Source organism: Lygodium microphyllum, chromosome 5, assembly GCF_053477565.2.
Source record: "Lygodium microphyllum isolate KBCC chromosome 5, Lygodium_microphyllum_v1.1.10, whole genome shotgun sequence".
NCBI classification, from domain to species: domain Eukaryota; kingdom Viridiplantae; phylum Streptophyta; class Polypodiopsida; order Schizaeales; family Lygodiaceae; genus Lygodium; species Lygodium microphyllum.
This window is the reverse complement of record NC_141139.1, coordinates 74,725,055-74,749,394: the sequence shown is the minus strand read 5'-3', so window position 1 is coordinate 74,749,394 and position 24,340 is coordinate 74,725,055.

Below are 24,340 nucleotides of genomic sequence, written 5' to 3'. Positions count from 1 at the left end.
GAGGGTACAATAAATTTCTTCCTTTTTTCCCCCTCCTTGAGTAGCAACCACCATTCTTCTTTACCCCTTGCTGCTAAGCTTGAGAGAGAGAGAGAGAGAGAGAGAGAGAGAGAGAGAGAGAGAGAGAGAGAGAGAGAGAGAGAGAGAGAGAGAGAGAGAGAGAGAGAGAGAGAGAGAGAGAGAGAGAGAGAGAGAGAGAGAGAGAGAGAGAGAGAGAGAGAGAGAGAGAGAGAGAGGAGGCCCAAGGGCAATTCCTTCCTTAGATGAAGTCTTGTTGAGATATCGAGCTCCACTCGTGATACACCAGGGTGACCGTTGTGCATTTATGTCACCGACGTGTCAGTTGCAAATGCGGTTGGTACACCGCCCATGAATAATAGCTACATGATAGCTATCCTTATCTACTCTAGTTCGTGGCTCAGTTAGTATGCCACCTTAGTTAGTTGAGTTTGGTTTGAGACCCATATAGAGGGTTCTTCTATTTCTTTGTACTAGAGTTCTTTTGGCTTACACAACTAAGAAGAGGAAAACTGTTTTCAGCCTCCACCCTTGTGTGTCTTCCCCCATTGTGCAAGCAAGAAAGCTTCAAGCGAGACTCCTTCCTTCTCTCCCACAATCTTGACATGGTATCAGAGCCTTGTTTGTGGTAAGGAGCTCAAGAAAGCAAGCCAAGCTCGCGGTGTTCTGGCAAGAGGAGCAGTGTTGCTTTCATTTTCTGTTTTGGGAGCAGATCTCTGCAGGTAGCACAGCCGGAAATTGCAGGAGTGCATTGTCTCAGGTTGAGACGCCCTTCGCGCTGAAGCAAGAGGGCAGTTTTTTTGATTTGAGGCCATTTCGGGGCCTGTTTTGGAGGCGGAAGTTTTCTGCACACACTCAGGAAAAAGCTCTGTTTTATGCTGTGCGACCACTGTTCTACAGGTCGGTGAAAAGTTACCACAAAAATTGCATCGTATGCTTGTGCGCAGAGACATTGGGAGTTACAGAATCATCCTTGGTTTCTGTTTATGCAAAATCGTCACTAGGAAGTGACTCTGTGGTCAAATACCACTTTCGCCAGTTTTGCAGATTTGCCCTTGTGAGGCTGAAGCTGTGTTCTTTGCAGTGGCAGAACTTTTTGCAGTATTCTGTAATGGCGTCTGATTCTCTCTCACAGATTGTCACTGAAAAGCTTGACAAGAACAACTTCCAAGCATGGAAGTTTAGAATGACGAATTTCCTTATGGGAAAAGGATATTGGGAATTTGTTGCAGGAAATGAAGAAGAACCAGTTCTTCCTGATGTTCCCAATCAACAGCAAATGCAGGCATTCAAAGCATGGCATGAGAGAGCCAGGAAAGTTATGTACTGGCTGTCTATCAGTATTTCAGACTCTATGATTGTGCATATTCAGGATGCAAGTACGCCAAAGGAGGCATGGGATACTTTGTCAAAAATGTATAGCACAAATACACAAGCCAGGAAAATGCAGCTCAAGCAAGAGTTGCATAATGTGCAAAGAGAAAGTATGAGCATCAATGACTACCACATGAAGGTGAAGAAGATTGCAGATGCACTTGCTTCCATTGGGTCGCCAGTGGAAGATGATGATTTAGTTTCTGTGACCTTGAATGGTCTAGGAAAGGATTATGCGCAGTTTCGGACATCCATTTCAGTTCGTGAAAGATTTCCTGATTTTGAGGAGTTGATTGCTCTTCTAATTTCTGAGGAGCAGAGAAATGGTGGTGCATCTTCTTCAGGAGGAACTTCAAAAGAAGCTGTCTTCTACTCAAATGCTGGAAGAGGTAGAGGCAGAGGTAGAGGAGGCCAATTTGGAGGCCGTGGTAGAAATCAGAATATGCAGCAAACTCAAGAAAACCAGTCCTATGGAGGAGGACGTGGTAACTCTAGAGGCACGGGGAGACAAAGAGGTTGTGGTGGATGGCAGAGAGGCCAAAATGCAAACAGTAATGTTGAATGCTACTACTGTGGTAAAATGGGTCATATAGCTAAAGACTGCTATAAAAAGCAGAATGACATCATGAATGGAAAACTGCAACAAGGGAATTATGCATCTTCTAGTAGACAGGGTGATGATAGAAATGAGCATTTGTTCATGGTGCAGCACATGAACAATTCTGTGACAAGTGCAGAAGAAAGCAACAATGTATGGTATGTTGACTCAGGTGCATCAAACCACATGACAGGTCATGCAGAATGGATGGAGGATGCAAGGAAAATGGAAAAACCAGGATTTGTGGAGACTGGTGATGATACTGCACATCCTATTGTGCAGATTGGAAAAATTTCCTTGTCTATGCAGGATGGGAAAAAGAAATACCTGTTCGATGTATTTCATGTCCCGAATATCACCAAGAATCTGGTTTCTGTTGGTCAAATGGTTGAGCAGGGCTTGCAGGTCAGATTTAATCCTCATGGATGCTTTGTTGAGGATATGAAAAATAAAGGTCGCTTGATAGCAAAAGGAAAGAAGAAGGGCAGAATGTTTACATTGGATGCAGACATGTCTGAATTGAGTGCAGCAATGTTTGCATATGGGACCGATGTAGTTGCAGATATTGATATCTGGCATAAACGCATTGGTCATGTTAATGTACAGCGACTTAAATCAATGCAGGCACAAAATATTGTTGCAGGATTGCCAAAATTCAAGGTTGTAGAAATGCATAAGGTATGTGAAGCCTGTCAGTTTGGAAAACAGGCAAGGAAACCATTTCCTAGACATGTTCAAGAGAGTAAGAAGCCATTGGAATTAATCCACTCTGATGTGTGGACAACTAAAGCTGCATCTCTTGGAGGCTGTCATTATTTTGTCAGTTTTATTGATGACTATAGCAGAAAAGTTTGGGTGTATTTTATGAAAAAGAAAAGTGAAGTTTTTGGGCATTTCAAAACTCTTAAAGCGATGGTTGAAAAAGAAACAGGCATGCAGATAAAATGCCTAAGGTCAGATGGAGGGGGAGAGTACCTCTCAAATGAGTTTGCAAGGTTCTTGCAGGAGCATGGCATAAAGCAGCAATATTCATGCAGTCATACCCCACAGCAAAATGGAATTGCAGAAAGGAAAAACAGGCATATTGGAGAGGTATCTCGTGCCATGCTCAATGAAAAAGACTTGCCAGATTTTTATTGGGCTGAAGCAGTTGCTACAGCAGTCTACATAATGAACAGGACTCCCACTGCAGCAATACATGGAATGACTCCAGAGGAGAGGTATACTAGTAGGAAACCAGATATTTCTCATTTGAAAATTTTTGGTTGCATTGCCTATGTACATGTGCCAGATGAGTTGAGATCCAAGTTGGATCCAAAAGCTGAGAAGTGCATCTTTATTGGTTACTCTCTGCAGTAAAAAGGGTATAGATGCTATAACCCTTCTACTCGTAAGTTTACAGTGAGCAGAGATGTTGTTTTTGATGAGATGAGTAGCTGGTATAAACCAGTAAATGTGATTGATGATGTAGATGCACAAAATGGTAATGTTGCACAAAATTCACAGCAGCAGTCACAAAATATTAGTGGACCTGGAGCGTCCTCTAGCAGTGGTTCACAGTCTTCGCCATGGACAGGCAGATTGAGATCAGGAGAATCTTCTCAAAGCAATGCAGATATTGGTACGCAGGTATCACGAAAAGGAAAAGAGAAGGTTGACCAGCCCATGTTTGATGTGAATGCAGGTCACTCTTATGTGGATGGTGAATCTAGTGGCTCAGAACAGAGCATTGATGATGAGTTGGGTATTCCTTCTATTGTTACACCTGGAGTAAGGAAGACCAGGGATGTTTTGAGAGCACCTGGGAGTGAACCTACTTTGCGCAGGTCTACGAGAGCTAGGTATCCTGTGGATAGGCTGAAATATGATGGATTTACAGCCATTCACTATGCATATATGGTTAAAGTGATACAGGAACCAGAACCCACTTCTTTTGAGGAAGCCATGGGAAAAGAAAAATGGGAGAAAGCCATGGATGAAGAAATGGATGCCTTGGAAGCAAATGCTACATGGGAATTGGTACCTTTGCCTAAAGGTAAAAATGCAATTGGCTGTAAGTGGGTTTATAAGGTGAAGCACAATGTAGATGGTTCTGTGAACAGATACAAGGCAAGATTAGTAGTCAAGGGGTATGCAGAAACATATGGTATTGACTATGAAGAAACATTCAGTCCGGTTGCAAGGATGGCAACCGTAAGAGCGGTCATTGCTATGGCTGCATCAAAGGGATGGTCTTTACATCAGATGGATGTAAAGAATGCCTTCTTGCATGGTGATTTGCAAGAAGAGGTCTATATGGAGCAGCCACCAGGTTATGTGCATGCTGTTCATCCTGAGTCTGTTTGCAGGTTGAAGAAAGCCTTGTATGGCTTGAAGCAAGCACCTAGAGCATGGTCTGACAAGATAGGACAGTATCTTATCACTATTGGCTTTCAGATTTCCAAGGCAGATTTCTCACTTTATGTGAGAAAAACAGAGAAAGGTATTATGCTACTTGTCATTTATGTTGATGATTTGATTATGACAGGTGACAGTGATGAAGATATCCTTCATGTGAAAATGCTATTGAAGCAGAAGTTTGAGATGAAGGATTTGGGAGAGCTGCGTTATTTCTTGGGCATTGAGGTGATTAGATCACCAAGTGGGATACAGCTCTTGCAGAGGCAGTATGGATTGGACATGCTGTCCAAATATGGGATGACAGGCTGTAAGCCTATTTCAGTTCCTTTGGAGCAGAATGTGAAGCTGAGCACAGATGCAGGTGAGCTTCTGGAAGACCCTACTATGTACAGACGCATAGTAGGAAGCTTGATTTATATGACTATTACCAGGCCAGATTTGAGCTATGCTGTTGGATTGGTAAGTCAGTTTATGCAGGCTCCAAGGAAATCGCATTTGGATGCGGCTAGACGCATACTCAGGTATGTGAAGTCCACATTGCAGTATGGACTATTTTATGAGACTGGGGTTCAGATACAGCTGCATGGATACACTGATGCTGATTGGGCTGGTAGTATTTCTGATAGACGATCTACCAGTGGATATGTGTTCTCTTTTGGGAGTGCTGTAGTCACTTGGAGCAGCAAGAAACAGCCTACAGTTGCCTTGTCGAGCACAAAGGCTGAGTACAGGGGTGCAGCAATGGCTGCATGTGAGGTAGCTTGGTTGCATAAGCTACTTTATGATATGCATCAGTCTACAGATGGGCCAGTTGTCATTTATTGTGACAACATGAGTAGTATACACTTGGCAAATAACCCAGTCTATCATGCTAGAACAAAGCACATTGAGGTGCATTATCACTATGTGCGAGAGAGGGTTTTACTAGGTCTTATTGATCTAGTTTATGTCAGCACAGAGGATCAGGTAGCTGACATATTCACGAAGGCATTGGGCGCAGAGAAGCTGCGCAAGTTCAGAGACCTGCTTGGTGTGCAGGAATTGGGATTGAGCTCGAGGGGGACTGTTGAGATATTGAGCTCCACTCGTGATACACCAGGGTGACCGTTGTGCATTTATGTCACCGACGTGTTAGTTGCAGATGCGGTTGGTACACCGCCCATGAATAATAGCTACATGATAGCTATCCTTATCTACTCTAGTTCGTGGCTCAGTTAGTATGCCACCTTAGTTAGTTGAGTTTGGTTTGAGACCCATATAGAGGGTTCTTCTATTTCTTTGTACTAGAGTTCTTTTGGCTTACACAACTAAGAAGAGGAAAACTGTTTTCAGCCTCCACCCTTGTGTGTCTTCCCCCATTGTGCAAGCAAGAAAGCTTCAAGCGAGACTCCTTCCTTCTCTCCCACAATCTTGACAAGTCTCGGGTACCCTCTCTCCCCATCGACACTTCCTGAGACCTCTCCATCGATTGACTCAAATTGACAAGGAGACTGCGAAAGTCAAGACAAGGCATAGGGAACTTTGGTACCAAAGAGTCATTCGAGAGAAGTGAAGTTCACTTTCCAGTTTCGAAATGGCCCCAAAGCGTAAACTCTCCCAAGTAATTGGAAAAGCCGCGACTACGGAAGAAGGATCAGGCAAAGATGCCACCATCAACACGAACGGGGTATTGGGCGTGAACATTAACTCGACACTCCAAAACCGGGTACCGCTACCATGTTTAGTAATTGAAATCAAATATTTAAGCATGGACATCAGTAGGAAGAACCATACCTCGCATCACGTAAACATACATAACTGGAAAGGTAGTTGAAAGGGCTTAATAACCATGAATTGCCGTAAATATACGGGTTGTCGTAGTAATTAAGTCAAGTATTAGGTTCAAACTTTTGCAAATGCATCATAGATTTCCGGGGTACATTAATATTTCGTATAGGTCAATTGCATTCCGTAGACCATTGTGGTGAATTAACTCGCAATTACAATGAACTCATGTATACTCGCATTTGAATAATTAGGTGATGCATTATGAGTTGCATAAATGCACTAGAAGGAATTTTTATGAATGGGGATCTCTTGTATCGTATTGACAACTCAGGGAAGACTTGCATCTAGAATTGCATGGCATCATGAATAGCCTCAGTTGCACCACATAATAGAGGATGCATTTAAAAAGGTAGATTTAAGATGCGTATGTGAAGTTCCAAGCTTAACTGTAAGGGCAAGTCTGGTAAATGAAACCCTACATGACGAGTGAGGCTAAGATTTAATTCGACTAAACTAGGGTTCTAATCACAAATAGATCAAGTTGTCCTTACATCCATATTTTTATTTAGAGTCAAAATGCTCTTTGGTCCCTACCCCAATAGCCAACCGAAATGGATTCAAAACACTATTGGGTATATCATTTTCAAACTAAGATACATCTTGAAGCTAACTCAAGAAAGCTCGAATGCCGTACCTATAAGAAGAGTGACTATTCAGCAAGTTACATTCGATGCTGCTCGCAACTATTTCAGAATGGTAAATAGACTTAGTTTATGCTTGACTTGCGAGAGGAGTGAACACTAGGTCTTGCTATCTTGAGGGAAGGAAACCCTAGGGCAAACTTAGAACCCCGATTAAGTTCTAAAGATGGGAAAAATGGTTACCAACTAACCAAATAAGATCCTAGATCGAGATCTTAAGATAAGAACCAAAGGATAGTAACCTAGGGAAGCTATCATCTGAAACTATAGCGTAATTGCTCACCCATACTATATAGAAGAGAGGTCGGAAGGAGGGTATTCTCCATCCCTCAAAAGATAATGTAAAATGACACCAAGGCAACAAAGACCCAAGAAGGGCAACACTAAGCATTTAAGATGAGGACTCCACCTTAGCAGATGTCTGAGCACTCGCCTTCATTGTTGTTTGTGCTTGTAAACTAGATTCAATATTTGTGAAAGGAATGTATGACCCAACTCACAAAGGAAATTTGAATAATGAATCGGGTTGAATTCATGGAGGGTGCGCCAAGCTACTACCCCTAGCTGGCTACGAATCCTAGCAAAGGGGGTTCCAAATAGCCATGACAGGAACGTGGACCGAACCTGCCACGAGAGGTCTCCCCGTGGGTTAGTTTGAATGTAGGAGGACACTTGGATGCTAGGGGAGCTTTGGCTATAAATTCCCTGCCTCTTGGTCCTACTCAAATGATCTACATGACTCAGGATTACGCAAACGAACCCTATTTCCTAAAAGGCTTAATTAAGAAATCTATTTTTAAATGTCTCATATACATGTGATAGGACCTAATTAGATAAGTAAAGAATGCCCATTGAGGAAAGTGGGTGGGTGGAACCCCTGAGAGGCCGTCCTATGGAAGGGTGGTCCCAGAGAACTGGGAGGCTTCTTACAAGGTGCTATAGTCGTACAACCCTTAGGTAATATTAGGTTAGAACCCGATTCATGCCATTTTAGGGGACTGGAATGGGACTGTCCCCTATGGGCAGAGAGGTTGAGTGGTGCATCCCTCTTATTTCCCATTCTCTTTGAACTAAGTGCGGCATGGGTCTGCTTTGGCTTGGGTATCTCTGCGTAAAGTAGGATGCCAGGATCCGACACTAGAATACTGTTAGGAGACCTTGGCCACTAGGAACCCCGATTTTAGGTCGATCCTAGTGGGTTCGACCGTGAACGTTCCATTGCTAGGCAGACTTGGGAAACCCTAGGCAACAAACCCCGAAACATTCCATGGGAGTGCTTGGCAATGACGCTTAGATTCGTTTCTTGATGCACCGCCAAAAACACGCCTGAATAGCCATTAGGGCGGCAGATTATAGTTGGTATCAGAGCGACCAATGAATAATACAACCAAGATAGGAATAAATCAAGAAGGAAGAAGTGATGTTTTCACTAGGAAATTTTTTTCTATTACTCATTTGTGGATTGTTGCCACTTCTAGACTTACGAGGCATGGAGCAGGTTCCTCGTATTTCACATCATGTTCAAGATGGTTATGAAATCTTCAAGTTATCTCCAACAATTTGACATGATGGGGATCCTGGATCGAATCTACAACCCTTCACCGCTGTATGTGGAGAGGCGTTGGACTTGGAGCACGGGATACAACTATATAGATGCCAACCGCTCGCGTATCTTCAAAACAAACTGAGAGACTAAAATGGTTGGAAGACTTGAGGATTATCAAGTTATTCATCTTCCATGAGGCTTGTGTAAATTCCATCCTACACATCGGATGTCAATAAGTAGAACAACATTGCTACATCTATGGAGGTGGTCAAAGTCTCGCCAGCAGACAAAATTAAAGTAATGGGGCAAAACGAACATCATGTCTATAAAAAACGGGGAGTTTCCGAACTTCCCATGACTTACGGCTTCCTGAGAATCCATTCTCCCAATCCATATTACTATTCTATCCCCATAGCTAAATCCAATAGGGAATTATTAACTTGGTGTTGATGTATCTCCTTAAAAGAAAAGCACCACAACCAATATCTATCTATTTTCGAATAATTGTACTTGAGGCTTACACTTCTTTATGGATAAATAAGAATTTTATGTTCACTTGAATTCTTGTATAGTATTGATGAAAAATAAACTGTGCATTGAGATAAGTTGCGAAGAGATGTGTAAATGTAATCTTAACGCGAATGCTTTAAATTGAAAACCAGATACAATCCCAAGTGCAGAGCTAGAGTCCTGTTTCCGCACTAAGCCGAGCGGAGGCACAAGAGAAGTTTCTTCTCAAACATATTAAACCACCAGAATTTGATGGAAAAGGGAAGTCTATTGAAGCTGATGCTGAAGTATGGATTGAATCAATGGAGGATTACTTCAATGCAGTGGGAACAACACCTGTAAACTTGGCTATGGTTGCCAAGCTCAAGCTTATCGGCGAGGCTAGACTCTGGTGGAAGCAATGGTGTAAGGAACAAACAATCTTTGAAAGCATAATAACTTGGGATAAAATAAAGGAAGCAATGTAGAGGGAAGATACATGCAACCTGTATACAGAACTTAGAAGATGAATGAGTTCTTCAAGTTGAAACAGTTGGGCATGTGTCTGGAGGTGTACAACTCGAGATTTGTCTCCTTGTTGAAATACGCTTTGACAATGAGTATTCCCCAACAAGTCTCAAAGTTCTGTGATGGGTTGAACCCACCATTGAACACTCGGTTGGAATCAATGCATCCTTAAAATTTGGAAGATGCATTGATAAGAGTGGGATCTATTACCCAAGAAGTCTAGGAATAATAGACCTTGGTCTCACAAAGGCCAAAATCCAAGAATGTTGAAAGCTCAATTCAAAAGGGCACAAGGACCAACAAAAGAAGCCAAGGGAAAATGCAATAAGTGACTTTGTCCCCACTCAAAGAAGTGATCAAAGCCTATGATGTTTTCATTGTAATGAACTTGGGCACTTCAAAAGGGAATGTCCCAAACTTGGCGTTGAGCGTCGCCAAGGAAAATTCAGTGAGACCAAAGCTAGAGCTATCCACGGCCGCAGTCGTGTAGTAATGAAAAGGGCAAAAAATTCCAATATCTCCACTAAGGGAATCAACAAAGAAGAAGACCCATCCATGGACGCTGACATTGAGAGTGCATCTATTCATGCTGCTCTTCATAAAAAGGGCACGAGCTGCCAATTCTCGGTGATCCAAACACCATCAGATTACCAAGGTAAGAAATTCAAAACCCTGATTGATTGTGACAACACTCATTCATTCATTTCGCTAGCTTGTGCAAGAAGATTAGGAATAGCCATTGTAGCTGCATCCACTTTGCTTGTCGAACTAGCAAATGGGCGAGAAATCACGTGCACTAGACAAATTGCTAAGGTGGAATTCCTACTCAGAAACGACCCCACATCTATTAAGTTCAGGGTAATGAATCTAGGAGTCCATGAATGCCTACTCGGGATGGATTGTCTAGTCCCCAATGATGCTCACATTCATTATGGGAAAAGACAAGTCTCCTTTTGTAATCCTAAAGGCCAGCAGGTGACAACACAAGGAGAAGCAAGTAAACCAAAAATCCAGCTAGCTAAGGCAACGTGAATAGTTCAAGGAATAAGGAAAGGATTACCTGTATACCCAATCAACCTAAATAAATCGGAACATGTAGAGGAAACCAATGAAGAACCATCATGGCTAAAAGAGTATGTAGATGTATTCCCAAAAGAGTTGACTGAATTACCACCACCTAGGGAAGTGGATAATGATATTAAGCTAACACCAAGAGTTGCACCAGTTGCAAAAAGGCCCTACAAGATGTCAATTCATGAAGCTATTCAGTTAAAGGAATAATTCGAACAACTATTGGACCAAGGGTACATACGCCCCAATAGTTCTCCTTGGGGGGCTCTAGTCTTGTTCCAAAAGAAGAAGGATGGTACACTTTGCCTTTGCATTGACTATAGAGGACTGAACCAAGCAAGCATCAGAAATAAATATCCTATTTCAAGGATAGACGAGTTACTTGATCGATTGCAAGGAGCAAAATTTTTCTCCAAGATCGATTTGAGGTAAAGATACTACCAGATCCGCGTCAAAGAAGAGGATATTCCTAAGACGACATTCAACACAAGATATGGTCATTTCGAATTCACAGTAATGTCTTTTGGATTGACTAATGCCCTTGCTGCCTTTAGTAGGCTAATGCATGACATTTTTAGACCATATCTTGACAATTTTCTGCTTGTCTTCTTTGATGATACCTTTGTTTATTCCAAGGAAGAGGAGGATCACGATTCCCAAGTTCGTATTGTCCTTGAGACCATGAGGACTCATAAGCTCTATACTAAGAAGAAAAAGTATGCCTTCCTCAAGAGGAAAATTGAATACCTTGGATTTATTGTGTCAAATGAAGGAATCTTTGTAGATCCTACAAAGGTCAAGGATGTCCAAGAGTGGCCTCCACCAACCACTGTTAAAGAAGTGTGTAGCTTTCTTGGATTAATAGGTTGGTACATGTTCTTCATTAAGCATTATGCCTTAATCGCAACACCCCTCACAAATTTACTGAAAAATTAGGTTGCCATGGTATGGACGCCCACTGAACAATTAAGTTTTGATTAACTCAAGCATAGCTTAGTGATAGCACCGATTCTAAAACTCCCTGACTTGAGCAAGGAATTTGAAGTTGTCATGGATTCTAGCTTACTTGCACTAGGCTGTGTACTAATGCAAGAAGGTCATCTTATAGCATATTCTTCGAGGAAGCTGAAAACCCATGAAAAGAATTATGCTACCCATGACTTGGAGCTATGTTTTACTAAGAGACACCTTTTTGACTCGAGAGTTTCTTGTAAATTTTTATTGTTTTTGTGGACAAGTATATGCCTATTTCTGGGCATTTCTTCGTTCCCTCTCAAAGCTCTAGTTTTGTCTGAAATTTTGTGTACTCTTCTCCTTTCCTCCAGAATATGGTTTCTTTGCATACGAATTCTTCTGAAGCAATACTCAATACTATCTACAACACTCTCTACCTTGCTACAAGCAATATCAGGAGTGGTTTTGATAGCATTTGCTAAAATCAAATCATCTCTATCTACAACACTCTCTACCCTACTACAAGCAATCTCCCTCTTTAGTACTGTGCTATAATATATCTTTCTCTTCAACACTCTATACTACAAGCAATCAAGTGATAATGGAGGTATCTTTATTTTTTAAATCTCTGTGATGTTATTATTCTTCATAGCTGTTGTTTAATCCTTAAGTGTCAATTCACACAAAGAGAGAGAGAGAGAGAGAGAGAGAGAGAGAGAGAGAGAGAGAGAGAGAGAGAGAGAGAGAGAGAGAGAGAGAGAGAGAGAGAGAGAGAGAGAGAGAGAGAGAGAGAGAGAGAGAGAGAGAGAGAGAGAGAGAGAGAGAGAGAGAGAGAGAGAGAGAGAGAGAGAGAGGACTGTGTGAGATGAACTAAGAAAATAAGTGATAGAGTGACAGAGAGTAAATTAGGGTAGAAGATAAGATGATGTTATTATTTTGCACTAGCCAAGCTTCTATATAAATGTGTTTAATTATCTTTGATCAATTCAGAGAGAGAGAGAGAGAGAGAGAGAGAGAGAGAGAGAGAGAGAGAGAGAGAGAGAGAGAGAGAGAGAGAGAGAGAGAGAGAAAGAGAAAGAGAAAGAGAAAGAGAAAGAAAAAGAAAGAAAGAAAGAAAGTTATATTAACGTCTTCTAAAGACCAAAACTGGCCTATGAGACAAACTGTGATACAACTGATGAGGTCCAGCTATCCAAAATAAAAGTGCTGAATGAAAAGCTAAAAACTGGAAACTAAAAATACAGTGCTGTGAGTGTGATAAGTGTCGTGTATGTGTATGTGGGTATGTAGCTCTAGTACTCTAGATAATGGCTACAAAAGGGGAACAAATGTCGGCTGTGATAGGGGAACAATTGTCGGCTGTGATAAAGTGGTGCGATGTGTATATGTAACAGATGCAGGGAGATATACTATCCTGGGATGTAGTAGCGTCGAAGTCGCTAATAGCAGGTGATCCCTCCTTGATGCAGGATGTGGTACATCGGCGGTGGAGAAAGAGCAAACTGGAGATCTGAGATCCAATGTGTCGAGTGTTGTCGGATGTCAGTCTGCTGTTGATGTAGATCAAGAATCCTCCAAATCAGAGAGAGAGAGAGAGAGAGAGAGAGAGAGAGAGAGAGAGAGAGAGAGAGAGAGAGAGAGAGAGAGAGAGAGAGAGAGAGAGAGAGAGAGAGAGAGAGAGAGAGAGAGAGAGAGAGAGAGAGAGAGAGAGAGAGAGAGAGAGTATTTTGGATAGAACAAAAGATAAGATTGGATCCTGATTAGAGGTAGATTAAAAGCTAAAATTACAAGTAGATTAGGGGTTAATTAGGGTCTATCATGACTGAAATCAAGAGAAAGAGAAGATGCAACTGGGTAAAAAAGAACACAGATAGTGAATCAAAGGGGTGTAATTATGTGATTTGAGCCAATCCAGAATTAGCTGCATGCTGCTGGATTGATGCTGACCTGCAGCTCCCATGTTTTTAGATGTTCTTGCTATTGATTAGAAAATTGCTATCAACTCCTTAGCTTACTATTAATCAAAGGGATGTAATTGTGTAATGTTAAAATTGGCATATATTTTTCTTTGCAAGATGCAAGTGCAGGACGTACCAAGAGAAAGAGAGATACTCACTTTCAATTGGAGGATGAATATGCACCAATCTTCAAAAGAATTGTAGAAAGGGATGATGCAATAAGATACAGGATGGAACAAGAAAGAAATGCAGGGAAAAAAATGTGAACCTTTGGGTTGATGGGTGCATTTATCCACTCAATCCAGTCACTCAAAGGCCACCATAATTTGAAGGGCTTACATCATTTGTAAAGTTCGTTTGTGAAGGCAATGAAGGATTGTATGGATACACATGCAAACTTGTCACACAAGGATTAGCAGGGGTTTATCACGCCTTGACAAATATGCTAACAAGATTACAAGGGAATATGTAGTCTTTGATGGAAAATGATAGATTATTGGCTGAGAAGGATAGGGAGAACTGGAGCCTACAACAAGCAATGTCTGTCATTGAAGATGCTATGCAGGCAACTAGATCCTGTTTTTGAGAGTTGTTGAAAATTGTTAATATTTCTCCTACTCTAGATGAGTGCCAATCCCTTGTGGTCTCTAAGTATCATGCAATAGTGTGCATTATTGTAGATGTGAAATATTGGGACTTGAATGGGAACGTCAGATGGAGTGATGGTTGTTAGTGATGCACACGGTGCTTGCTAATAGAAGAGTCCTATGGGAAGTGGGGTGAGTAGTATTGAAGTGGAGTCTTCTAGGTTGTCAAAAGTTGATAAGGTATCTTAGATAATGAGGCCTTTTTGAAGATGGCAGTACTATGAATGTTGATACACTTGATTTGGTAAGTCCCTTACATGTTGAATATGGTTTGACATGCTAGGAAGGCGACTAGAAAGTTCAAAAGGATGGAGAACTTGTTGATGATTATAGAGGTGAAGGTTTAGGCTTCACCATGGCTTCCATATTTACAGATTACAAGCTCACATGTAGTTACATCATAGGAGAGTGTTATCTTTCTCATGCATAAGATATACATTTTTGAGTTGGGATATAGGTGTAACACTAGGAGAGCCAATAGTTATGTGCCCCATTTGAGGAGCCAATTGCTATGTAAGTTGTAGAATAAGTAACATGTGAGTACATGTGCTTACACGGGCTAATATATAAGTACAAAAGATTTTTTGCCTCTTTATCTAGATTGTTGTTGCAATAGTGGTAATCTAGAAGCGAGGGATAGATTTTGAAGATTGAGTTTGTAAGGAAATAAGAGTTTGGATAGATGGACATATGAGTTTATTTACCACCATTCGTTTTCCATATTATGAATCCAAAGCTGGCAAAAGCCCCAATGATGAAAAAAGAAAAAGTGGATACAAGTGTGGCAAGTATGACAATAATTTTTGGAGCACAATACAAAATTTAAGTAGTTGTAAGTTTTTGGAAAACTCTTTTGATGTAACAGTGAGAGATGAGGCTACTCTCTTACAATTTATAAAATTATTTTTACATTGGAACGATAACTTGCAATGGTTGGAAGGTTGTGGATATGAGATCTCCATTCCTAGGAGGTTGGGACAATCCAATTAATCTAAGTTGTATAGAATAAAGTAAGAAAGAACTATTCTTGGGGGAAAAAAGCAAGCATTTCTCTTCTTCCATCTTCTTCTTCTTCATTTCTTTAATTATGGAGCTTGTGAGAATCGATTTGAGCAATGGAAAGAGAGCATGTTTGAGGAGCCACATTTGAATCATGGAGCCATTGATGCATGTTCAAGGTTTTGAACACAATGAGAAGGTGAGCTGATGAGTCCACTATAGCCATCATCATTCAATCTTTCATGCCTTTGGAGATGAGAGATGGGAGAATAGATCAACAAGGACCAGTGTGTAATGGTTAGGTAAGAGATAGCCATAGCCTTGTGGATTGAAGTGTCAAGATTGTGGGAGAGAAGGAAGGAGTCTCGCTTGAAGCTTTCTTGCTTGCACAATGGGGGAAGACACACAAGGGTGGAGGCTGAAAACTGTTTTCCTCTTCTTAGTTGTGTAAGCCAAAAGAACTCAAGTACAAAGAAATAGAAGAACCCTATATATGGGTCTCAAACCAAACTCAACTAACTAAGGTGGCATACTAACTGAGCCACGAACTAGAATAGATAAGGATAGCTATCATGTAGCTATTATTCATGGGCGGTGTACCAACCGCATCTGCAACTAACACGTCGGTGACATAAATGCACAACGGTCACCCTGGCGTATCACGAGTGGAGCTCGATATCTCAACACTCCCCCTCGAGCTCAATCCCAATTCTTGCACACCAAGCAGGTCTCTGAACTTGCGCAGCTTCTCTGCGCCCAATGCCTTCGTGAATATGTCAGCTACCTGATCCTCTGTGCTGACATAAACTAGATCAATAAGACCTAGTAAAACCCTCTCTCGCACATAGTGATAGTGCACCTCAATGTGCTTTGTTCTAGCATGATAGACTAGGTTATTTGCCAAGTGTATACTACTCATGTTGTCACAATAAATGACAACTGGCCCATCTGTAGACTGATGCATATCATAAAGTAGCTTATGCAACCAAGCTACCTCACATGCAGCCATTGCTGCACCCCTGTACTCAGCCTCTGTGCTCGACAAGGCAACTGTAGGCTGTTTCTTGCTGCTCCAAGTGACTGCAGCACTCCCAAAAGAGAACACATATCCATTGGTAGATCGTCTATCAGAAATGCTACCAGCCCAATCAACATCAGTGTATCCATGCAAATGTATCTGAACCCCAGTCTCATAAAATAGTCCATACTGCAATGTGGACTTCACATACCTGAGTATGCGTCTAGCCGCATCCAAATGTGGTTTCCTTGGAGCCTGCATAAACTGACTTACCAATCCAACAACATAGCTCAAATTTGGCCTGGTAATAGTCATATAAATCAAACTTCCTACTATGCGTCTGTACATAGTAGGGTCTTCTAGAAGCTCGCCTGCATCTGTGCTCAGCTTCACATTTTGCTCCAAAGGAACTGAAATAGGCTTACAGCCTGTCATCCCATATTTGGACAGCATGTCCAATCCATACTGCCTCTGCAAGAGCTATCCCACTTGGTGATCTAATCACCTCAATGCCCAAGAAATAACGCAGCTCTCCCAAATCCTTTATCTCAAACTTCTGCTTCAATAGCATTTTCACATGAAGGATATCTTCATCACTGTCACCTGTCATAATCAAATCATCAACATAAATGACAAGTAGCATAATACCTTTCTCTGTTTTTCTCACATAAAGTGAGAAATCTGCCTTGGAAATCTGAAAGCCAATAGTGACAAGATACTGTCCTATCTTGTCAGACCATGCTCTAGGTGCTTGCTTCAAGCCATACAAGGCTTTCTTCAACCTGCAAATAAACTCAGGATGAACAGCATGCACATAACCTGGTGGCTGCTCCATATAGACCTCTTCTTGCAAATCACCATGCAAGAAGGCATTCTTTACATCCATCTGATGTAAAGACCATCCCTTTGATGCAGCCATAGCAATGACTGCTCTTACTGTTGCCATCCTTGCAACCGGACTGAATGTTTCTTCATAGTCAATGCCATATGTTTGTGCATACCCCTTGACTACTAATCTTGCCTTGTATCTATTCACAGAACCATCTGCATTGTGCTTCACCTTATAAACCCACTTACAGCCAATTGCATTTTTACCTTTAGGCAAAGGTACCAATTCCCATGTAGCATTTGCTTCCAAGGCATCCATTTCTTCATCCATGGCTTTCTCCCATTTTTCTTTTCCCATGGCTTCCTCAAAAGAAGTGGGTTCTGGTTCCTGTATCACTTTAACCATATATGCATAGTGAATGGCTGTAAATCCATCATATTTCAGCCTATCCACAGGATACCTAGCTCTCATAGACCTGCGCAAAGTAGGTTCACTCCCAGGTGCTCTCAAAACATCCCTGGTCTTCCTTACTCCAGGTGTAACAATAGAAGGAATACCCAACTCATCATCAATGCTCTGTTCTGAGCCACTGGATTCACCATCTACATAAGAGTGACCTGCATTCACATCAAACATGGGCTGATCTACCTTCTCTTTTCCTTTTCGTGACACTTGCATACCACTATTTGCACTGCCTTGAGAAGATTCTCCTGATCTCAATCTGCCTGTCCATGGCGAAGAATGCGAACCACTGCTAGGAGACGCTCCAGGTCCACTAATATTTTGTGACTGCTGTTGTGAATTCTGTGCAGCATTACCATTTTGTGCATCTACATCATCAATCACATTTATTGGTTTATACCAGCTACTCATCTCATCAAAAACAACATCTCTGCTCACTGTAAACTTCCGAGTAGAAGAGTTATAGCATCTATACCCTTTTTGCTGCAGAGAGTAACCAATAAAGATGCACTTCTCAGCTTTTGGATCCAACTTGGATCTCAACTCATCTGGCACATGTACATAGGCAATGCAACCAAAAATTTTCAAATGAGAAATATCTGGTTTCCAACCAGTATACCTCTCCTCTGGAGTCATTCCATGTATTGCTGCAGTGGGAGTCCTATTCATTATGTAGACTGCTGTAGCAACTGCTTTAGCCCAATAAAAATCTGGCAAGTCTTTTTCATTGAGCATGGCACGAGATACCTCTCCAATATGCTTGTTTTTCCTTTCTGCAATTCCATTTTGTTGTGGGGTATAGCTGCATGAATATTGCTGCTTTATGCCATGCTCCTGCAAGAACTTTGCAAACTCATTTGAGAGGTACTCTCCCCCTCCATCTGACCTTAGGCATTTTATTTGCAGACCTGTTTCTTTTTTAGCCATAGCTTTAAGGGTTTTGAAATACCCAAAAACTTCACTTTTCTTTTTCATAAAATACACCCAAACTTTTCTGCTATAGTCATCAATAAAAGTGACAAAATAATGACAGCCTCCAAGAGATGCAGCTTTAGTAGTCCACACATCAGAGTGGATTAATTCCAATGGCTTCTCACTCTCTTGAACATGTCTAGGAAATGGTTTCCTTGCCTGTTTTCCAAACTGACAGGCTTCACATACCTTATGCATTTCTCCAACCTTGAATTTGGGCAATCCTGCAACAATATTTTGTGCCTGCATTGATTTAAGTCGCTGTACATTAACATGACCAATGCGTTTATGCCAGATATCAATATCTGCAACTACACCGGTCCCATGTGCAAACATTGCTGCACTCAATTCAGACATGTCTGCATCCAATGTAAACATTCTGCCCTTCTTCTTTCCTTTTGCTATCAAGCGACCTTTATTTTTGATATCCTCAACAAAGCATCCATGAGGATTAAATCTGACCTGCAAGCCCTGTTCAACCATTTGACCAACTGAAACCAGATTCTTGGTGATATTCGGGACATGAAATACATCGGACAGGTATTTCTTTTTCCCATCCTGCATAGACAAAGGAATTTTTCCAATCTGCACAATAGGATGTGCAGTATCATCACCAGTCTCCACAAATCCTGGTTTTTCCATTTTCCTTGCATCCTCCATCCATTCTGCATGACCTGTCATGTGGTTTGATGCACCTGAGTCAACATACCATACATCATTGCTTTCTTCAGCACTTGTCACAGAATTGTTCATGTGCTACACCATAAACAAATGCTCATTTCTGTCATCACCTTGTCTTCTAGAAGATGCATAGTTCCCTTGTTGCAGTTTTCCATTCATGATGTCATTCTGCTTTTTATAGCAGTCTTTAGCCATATGACCCATTTTACCACAGTAATAGCATTCAACATTACTGTTTGCATTTTGGCCTCTTTGCCATCCACCACGACCTCTTTGGCTCCCCCTGCCTCTAGAGTTACCACATCCTCCTCCATAGGACTGGTTTTCTTGAGTTTGCTGCATATTCTGATTTCTGCCACGGCCTCCAAATCGGCCTTCTCTACCTCTGCCTCTACCTCTTCCAGCATTTGAGTAGAAGACAGCTTCTTTTGAAGTTCCTCCTGAAGAAGATGCACCACCATTTCTCTGTTCCTCAGAAATTAGAAGAGCAATCAACTCCTCAAAATCAGGAAATCTTTCACGAACTGAAATGGATGTCCGAAACTGTGCATAATCCTTTCCTAGACCATTCAAGGTCACAGAAACTAAATCATCATCTTCCACTGGTGACCCAATGGAAGCAAGTGCATCTGCAATCTTCTTCACCTTCATGTGGTAGTCGTTGATGCTCATATTTTCTCTTTGCACATTGTGCAACTCTTGCTTGAGCTGCATTTTCTTGGCTTGCGTATTTGTGCTATACATTTTTGACAAAGTATCCCATGCCTCCTTTGGCGTACTTGCATCCTGAATATGCACAATCATAGAGTCAGAAATGCTGATAGATAGCCAGTACATAACTTTCCTGGCTCTCTCATGCCATGTTTTAAATGCCTGCATTTGCTGTTGATTGGGAACATCAGGAAGAACTGGTTCTTCTTCATTTCCTGCAACAAATTCCCAATATCCTTTTCCCATAAGGAAATTCGTCATTCTAAACTTCCATGCTTGGAAGTTGTTCTTGTCAAGCTTTTCAGTGACAATCTGTGAAAGAGAATCAGATGCCATTACAGAAGACTGCAAAAAATTCTATCACTGCAAAAACCACAGCTTCACCCTCACAAGGGAAAATCTGCAAAACTGGCGAAAGTGGTATTTGACCACACAGTCACTTCCTAGTGACGATTTTGCATCAACAGGCAACAGGGATGATTCTGTAACTCCCAATGTCTCTGCGCACAAGCATACAATGCAATTTTTACAGTAACTATTCACCGACCTGTAGAACAGTGGCTGCACAGCATAAAACTGAGCCTTTTCCTGAGTGCGTGCAGAAAACTTCCGCCTCCAAAACAGGCCCCGAAATGGCCTCAAATAAAAAAAACAGGGTCGCCAAGAGCTAAAGCTCTTTCCCGCAGCATATACTGCCCTCTTGCTTCACCGCGAAGGGCGTCTCAACCTGAGACAATGCACTCCTGCAATTTTCGGCTGTGCTACCTGCAGAGATCTGCTCCCAAAACAGAAAATGAAAGCAACACTGCTCCTCTTACCAGAACACCGCGAGCTTGGCTTGCTTTCTTGAGCTCCTTACCACGAACAAGGCTCTGATACCATGTCAAGATTGTGGGAGAGAAGGAAGGAGTCTCGCTTGAAGCTTTCTTGCTTGCACAATGGGGGAAGACACACAAGGGTGGAGGCTGAAAACTGTTTTCCTCTTCTTAGTTGTGTAAGCCAAAAGAACTCAAGTACAAAGAAATAGAAGAACCCTATATATGGGTCTCAAACCAAACTCAACTAACTAAGGTGGCATACTAACTGAGCCACGAACTAGAATAGATAAGGATAGCTATCATGTAGCTATTATTCATGGGCGGTGTACCAACCGCATCTGCAACTAACACGTCGGTGACATAAATGCACAACGGTCACCCTGGCGTATCACGAGTGGAGCTCGATATCTCAACATGAAGCTCTTGAATAAAAGTTCAATCAAGTCCCATGTTATGCTGGCAAAGGTGGAAACATTTTAGTTCTATTCTCAGGACATGATGGAATTGATTGTTGAGGTATATACACTCTTTACTACATGATAAAATCTTGTGGCCCTTCTGACCTCGATAAACCTCTTAGCCTAAAATAGACTTCTCAGCCTAGGTTGCGGGCTCGCCCCACTTCCATGGCCTGAACTACCCTCCTCACTTGCTTCACATTGATTAGATGGCAATAGAAGAGCCTTTGACTCTCTTATAAGCTCTTTATCCTTTAGTTGCTACCTTGGTTCCCTTAGTCAAGCTTCTCCTCTAGCCAATGTGAGGCTCACGACCTTTCCTATTAGCTACTTTAGCTAAACCCTTTGCCTGTTGAGCATAGTTAAGGATAGATTTACTCATGTGTCCCCTCAACTTTTTCTATGTCAGCTTAGGCAACCCACGAGAGCTTTTACTCTAGCGTTAAAGGTTGGGGCTCCTCACCAATGACCTTTTAGTTGCTGCCAGTGACCTTCGGTCACACCCCCACCAATACTACTTGCATGGAATGATCCCGACCCCCATCCCCCTTCGCACTTTCCATGAAAAAAAAATCAAATTTTAAATAAGTTGAGATAAGAAGGGCCCCCCAAATTAATATTAACATTATTAATAATCCTAAAGCCCTAAAATATAGACACATAAGGCTACATAAGTACACTAGACTATAGAATCATTGGATTTTTGCTTGTGTTTGTGTGTGTGGATTTATGCTCATCTAGGGTTCTATCTACTCTTGCAAAGTATAACTTGGAAACTAATAATTTTTCATGTGTGGAAAAGTCCACATTAATACTAAGCAACAATTCCATCGACACATAATTGGCCACAATAGTCCAAGTTGCACTACAAATTCCCTTTGAAAACATTTTACTTTCTGTGAATAAGTTAGATAAACTTGGAATTGAAACCCTAAAAGTTTTCACTTGGGAATGTTATGTTAAAACATCGACTTATTAATAATGACTGCATTTTCTTATCATCTAATCTCTCTTTCTCTCTCTCCACATCAATTTATGCTTGCATCTATGAAAGTAATTGGCATTTCTATTACTTGAATGAGTTGGGCTCATGAAAAGATTTGATCATTACATGCACATAGGAACACTTGCATCCAAATTCTTTCTGTTGGCTTCCTCATTCAAGAGCGCACCCTTTACACCCTACAATTTCATCCCATCAATAGGCATATTTGCACACATAGCAGTATAGAATGTGTCCCATAACTCAAGCAATGTAACCAACAAGAACAAGGGGGGAGGATTGTCCCTAAATTCTATCCCTTATGAAGATAAGTGGCTAAAAATAGAATGAAACTAATTTAAGTGGGCAAACATGGAGGTTCCCTCCTTCATACGAAGATCCATGAGTTGCTTCAGCCATCCAACACATCTGAGAGGTAGAGCTTTGTTGATCATAAATATTACGAATCTTATCCCATAATTGCCAAGCGGTCTACCAGTGAGAGACAACACTATAGTAGGCTTGCTTAGAGAGTGACAAAATGATTGTAGATTTATATAACATAATTGCTAGGCAGTCTACTCATAAGAGAAAACATTATTGTAGACTTGCTTAGAGAGTGACAAAATGATTGTAGATTTATATAATTCATCCAATTCACTCCAATCCTCTGTAGCATCAATGTGTTCAACTTGACACCCTCATGTCTCAATGGCTTGATTTGCAATTTTTGCACTAGAAATCACAAATTTATGCCTTCCAATAGTTGTAGTTAGTGCCATCCAACTTGTCAATATTGAAGATAGCATTATCATTAAATCCACAAGCCATAATGGAGTAAATGAAAGCATAGTACAAGACAAACATGCTACCATAAATGATAGAAAAATAGCCCCAAAATCCTAGCCAAATCAAGGTCTAAGCAAGAGAAATTACCAAAATAGTGAGCTTTCACAAACTATAATCAAGTAATTGTCAAATCTAAATGACTGCCCTAAGATAGAATGCATAAAATTGAAATGAGAGGCTCTTGTAATAAATTGTAGTAGTATGTTAAAAATCAACTATGAACAACCAAGAAAGAAAGACTAGGAACAACCAACATTGAAAGCTATCATAACTACAATGTGTTAGTAACTAGACATGTGTTAGGCATAGACATCATGCACATAAGAGATATCAAGGTAAAGAGAAGAGAATTGCCAAATGTATAACCCACTAAGCAAAGCTCAATATGTAACCTAAAAGCATATAAATATCACTGACAATATATTGTTAGACATAAGTGCCAAGTCCAAAGTAAGTGATCAAATCAACCCAATGTAGGGTAATTGCATCCAATACATATCAAGAGAGCATATACATGAAGTAAGTAATGACAAAAATATTTTCACGTTAAGCTGTTACTTCAGTATACTTGGTATAATGATCGACCGATTCACTCTGCGCCGATCGATTGAACGCAGAAGATTGTGAATCTAAAAACACGGGCTCAACCACAGTCTTGGTGAAAGTAAGCTCAAGCTCAATTGCATAAATCCAAAGCTCTATAAAATATCTAAAGTAGCACAAGTAACTTCCACTAGGACCAAATTGAATGCAAAATGAGCAATGCAAGCTCAAATCATCAAGTGACATTTGAGTATCCAAGATACATGAAGCATAAGCTGGGAGCATAAAACCCAATAGATGCTTCAAGCCTGTACCTATGTAAGTCATTGAAGTAACCTAATAGATGCTTCAAGCCCGTACCTATGTAAGTCACTGAAGTAATCAAGGCATGTAACCATAGACAAGATCAATGTAACGTAGCCCAAATCTTAGCTCAAAAGCATGCCATAGCATATCAAGGAGTATATATAACAATAGAAGTAGTGGTACATCCACAAATTATTCCGGAAAGCATCAATGAGCATTAGGCATAAGATTTTTGCTCATAAATGCTTGTTGCCATGTTATTATAACATTGAAATGATAGTGAAATATTAACTATTTCAAGCTCAAATTAGTCCCAAAAGCATTAATATATCATTCGAGTATCAAAATAGCATCCTCAAAGTATCAAACATGCATTATGAAATTTACTGTTTGTTGTCCTAACCAAAAATATTTTGTTCTATGTGAAAGAGAGAATAGAGAACTACACAAAATCAACTTTATGAGTATCTAGATTTGTAGCTCTCATCGTGCTCTTTATTTCTAGCTATAGAACATCTAAAGCTAATATTGTATATAAAAGTTATGGCCAAAATATGATAGCTATCAAACTACTATAACTGTCTAAAACTTCTACAACATGTTTTGTATCCAACTACCAAAAATGGATAAAATGGTTGCTCCTCAACTTAATAAGCACTCA